Source organism: Magnolia sinica, chromosome 1, assembly GCF_029962835.1.
Source record: "Magnolia sinica isolate HGM2019 chromosome 1, MsV1, whole genome shotgun sequence".
Lineage (NCBI taxonomy): Eukaryota > Viridiplantae > Streptophyta > Magnoliopsida > Magnoliales > Magnoliaceae > Magnolia > Magnolia sinica.
This window is the reverse complement of record NC_080573.1, coordinates 111,966,766-111,971,206: the sequence shown is the minus strand read 5'-3', so window position 1 is coordinate 111,971,206 and position 4,441 is coordinate 111,966,766. Positions and strand designations below refer to the sequence as shown.

Here is a 4,441-nt window from a genome sequence, read left to right as displayed (position 1 = left end):
GTGTCACTCTTCGGTCATTCAACCTAGCCGCCCCATTCAACAGCTTTTTTATGATCTTTCTTTGTTTCTTTCCATAGACTACGGTGATTGTTAACCACCATTTTGAAGAAGCTGCCACTCATCCACCATGGAGCATACTGTTCAACCCTGACCGTCGAATCGTGTTAATCGGATGGTTAGGAATGTTGGGCTAGTATGATTCTCAAGATATGATCAGTCCACGGTGGGCCATACTCCTGACCTTCCATGCGACCCGCGGTCGATGAGTCACCACCATTTAAAAAGTGGCCATAGACTATTGGTTGTATGGCCGATATGACGTTTTAGATCACGTTCTCCATCTTTTCTAGACCTTCTCTCCTTTTTCGTGGAAGCCCTTTTAAGGTCAGCTAAATGAAACACCACTGCGATTCGCACGACAGTATATTCAAAAGATTGAATAAATGCCAACGTGGCATACTTATATGAAATCTGGTCCGGTCATCATGTGAGGCCCACCTGAATGATTGCTTTTTCCATTATTTAGGCCAATATATTCATCAAGCAAGCAACAATCATACAATAAAAATGGACGGTTGATAAGAAAATCACCAATCTCCCATATTCATCGATCATTTGTGACCCACCTCATAAGTGGGCCAGATTAAATTTTTGGATAGACTATCGTCACATTACATTGATCTATAACCATGATGGGTCCATATGATTCACCTTCAATCTTTCGTCATGCGCGCGAATCCCTCTACGATTTCTAAACAGGTGTATATATATAAGAGAAGAAGGAAATGTCCATCCATTCCATTCCATACCTTCTTCTCATAATCTCCTCTCTTAATTGTGATTAAGCCTCTTCTAATCCATTTTAATTTCCCTAATTATCTTTTCTTCAATTGAAAAATGAGATTACACGCCCTAATCCCCATCTTCTTCGTATTCTTATCCGTGACGCTTCTTCATGTGGCCCATGGCCAGACCTTAGCTCCTTCGCCCATCCCCGATGGCCCAGCAAGCGACGGTTAGTATTGAATATTGATGGTTTTAATTAATCTATATCTCCTAAGAAAGATTGGGAGAAGTTTTGTTTTTGTTTTTGTTTATATATATATATATATATATATATATATATATATTCATTTTTAGTTATAGACTTATAGATGGATGCCATTAACACATCAAGGTGGGGTCCACTCGATTTTTGCTTGCATGAAAAACCTGCACTAAGTTCTTTGGACTTGTAATCTTAAATATAAGTTCAATCACATGAAATGTGACAATGGCCCTTTGGGTTTTTTAACGTGCTTAGAGAAATGAGGATGTATTTATAAATATATCTAAGATGGGCCCACATGATGAGCGGATTAACCTGATTTTTGGACCAGTTGATGTTAATGGTGGGGCCCGGCTCTGCAACTTAGTGGTGTAATCACTGCTGAGCACTTCTCAGGGCTGGAAACTCGACTGGGTCAACTCGACTCGGTGAATTTTGAGCTGAGTTGCTCGTAATTGAAGATCCACCCAACACAAACACAGACATGAATATGAGATCCACCGTGTATGAGAATATAAGTTATGTTGCAATTAACGTATAATTGCCAACTTGTTATGTGTTAATGAATCTAATCCGTTGAAAAGGTTGGACCCACCGGAAGGTTGACACTTCAACCACATACATTATAATTGCATGGCATCCAGACCATCCAAATCAATCCAAGAATTACACTGAGAAGATAAAATAACAGTAACCATCTGATTTTTGCCCTTGGCATTTGGGCCACTTACCATTCTACTTTTAACCATTAACTTGAAGGCTGTGGATTGGATAGCTAGGATTTCTTGATCAGTGTCAGTTTAGAGTTCTGCATACAAGACACGACCCACAATTTGGATGGTCTGGATAGCTGTAAATGAGTGCCAAATGTGAGATGGATGAATGAAGGCTATTTTTTAAATGGTGGTGAACTCTTATAGGAGTCTAGTGCTTTGATCAGAATGCAAATGTGGTCAAATAATAGGGCCCACCATCAAATAATAATCCAGCGGTTGTAAATTGCATAACCAAAATCTATTTACTAAACCTCTCTTCTTCTTCTTCTTCTTCTTCTTTTTTTTAATGTGTGCAGGCACAACCATCGATCAAGGGATTGCTTATGTCCTTCTACTAATCGCCCTGGCTGTCACATATCTCGTCCATTGATTTCCTCTGCATCTCTTTTACCTAAATAGGATTCTTTTGTACTTTCTCCTGTATTTGGGAGTTCTGTCTCTCCATTTTCACTATTCATTCTAATAAATTCACCATTTTTTTAAATTTTTTTATAGAATATTTTCTTTTTGTTAGGGGAGTCCTTTGATGCACTGGCAGTCTATGACCCTTGATACACCGGCATCCAAAATTGTACATGTGGCATATGCTTAACTTAAATTAAACAAGTAAATTATAGAAATTGTTTATACCTCTGGATCATTATCACTGGATCATTGTCAAATCAAATGATCCAGAGCGACATGACAGTTATGCCACACATGGCATAGATAAACTTTAAAAGAGTTGAAGATGATCACGGATTATCCTAGCTCATCCTCAACTCAGAGAGGGCAAGGGCTTTAAGTGGCCATCATGATTTACGGGGTTTATCCCCACAGTTCATCCATTTTTTCACATAATTTCAGGACATAAGTGCAAAACTAAGGTAGATCTAAGCCATAGGTGAACCATACAATGGGGATTAAATTCTTAGAGTTGAAAACTTCTTGAGTGCCACAAAAGTTTTGGATAAAGTTGATACTTGTGTTTTACCTTCATCCATGTCTATGCGGCTTTATGAATATGTTGGATGTCAAATAAGCATCACGGACCTAGGATAATTACTATCATTATCATTGTTGCTTCCTATGGTGTAGTCCACCGGAGCCTTTGATCTACCTAACTCTTGATCATATTAACATAAAATGTTACGATGAAACGGATGAATGGTGTGGATAAAACCCATACATTATGATAACCACTCAAAGCTGTTGTCCATTTTGAGTAGGATACAAGCGGTTAGGACGCAATCCACATTTCTCTCAGAAGCATCTCTCTACAAAGCAAGGGTCTTATTAAGTGAGTTTATTTTCAAGCATTAAATGCCAAAATATCATCAAAGCAAATATATATCAAGCATTAAATGTTAGTCATACCCAAAGTAACTCTCTTATATGCCAAAATCACATTACGTGAGAACTCTAGTAAGTTTCCTATGCGTGAGTTTAGTGACATGAGGGCTCTAACTGACGCACGATTTAAATAAACGAGAGTATCATTCTTGTGCTTGTGGTCGTACTCGACATATTATATATACATAGAGAATTAAATAAATTTGCACAGTCGATCATTTTGCACAGTTGATCATTCAAATCTCTTATAATAAGAAAATTTACATATGGTCACCACCTCTCAAAAACCTATAAAAGCAGTAATCAATGAAGAACTCCATACGACATAGCAATAGAACTAAACCCAACTCTACACTATCTCATTTATCCGTCCATCGTAAACATTTATCTTTTTTTACTTTATTTTAGTTTAGTCCCCTATTATTGCTCAAACATGGGGCCATAATTTTTATCTTTAGTCTATCTTTTGGCATTCCGTTGGATCGCAAGGAAGATCACTCAGTTTGAAACGAAAAGTTGTGGGGCTTTTCTACTACGTGTTAGATGATTTCGCTGACCATCTCGCGACGAAGTTTGGTATATATCAGACTACGAACATGTAGTTAAATCATAACTGTCTCGTCGCGTGCTTGGCTCCTACCAAGACCACTGACATGTTGTCACCTCATCGGCCATCTCGCTACGAAGCCCGGTTCCAACTAAGCGATGAATAAATTATCAAAGATCTGTCAGCCATCGATCATCTCACTACGAAGCCTAATGTTCGATCGAGCAACAAACAGATCACCACCTTACATATCACGACCGTCCCGCTATGAATAAGATTGCTAATTGGTTAGGCTTGAGCCTACCAAAATGAAAATTTTGAATATGCCTAGCCCAATGACCCAACCCAAAATAGTTCAAAATTTAGGCTGAGGCCAACCCCAAGCACGACTCATTGATAGCCCTAGCTACGAAGCTCAGTCCACAATTGAGTGACGAATGGATCATCATCCCTTGGGCCGATTGTGAGTATTAATATTGTAAAAATCATTAATAAAATATTTTCGGCTTTTATCTTCTTTCTCTATTATGTTATCATTGAACTACGGTTGCAATTATATTGAGAAAAAAAGTCTTGAACATAAGATAAAAAGTACTCATTCAAATGGACTAACCCTCCCCTTCTAAATTGCATGATCGCTGTAACAATCGGTAGTTGAGAAGGCGTTAGCACTAGGTCACTAGCGTTCAATCGAACTCAAGTTAAGCATGACTCTAGCATGCCTGCACTATCCTAACC

General features: G+C 38.4%; 1 long non-coding RNA gene across 1 annotated transcript; it reads left to right on the top strand.

Moving 5' to 3' along the window:
• Window positions 1-542: 542 nt before the first annotated feature.
• On the top strand, window positions 543-2,458 carry LOC131256204 (uncharacterized). The gene is made up of 2 exons (XR_009176697.1): window positions 543-1,015; window positions 2,121-2,458. It is a non-coding gene; the product is annotated as an uncharacterized LOC131256204 (long non-coding RNA).
• The last annotated feature ends 1,983 nt before the right edge of the window (window positions 2,459-4,441 follow it).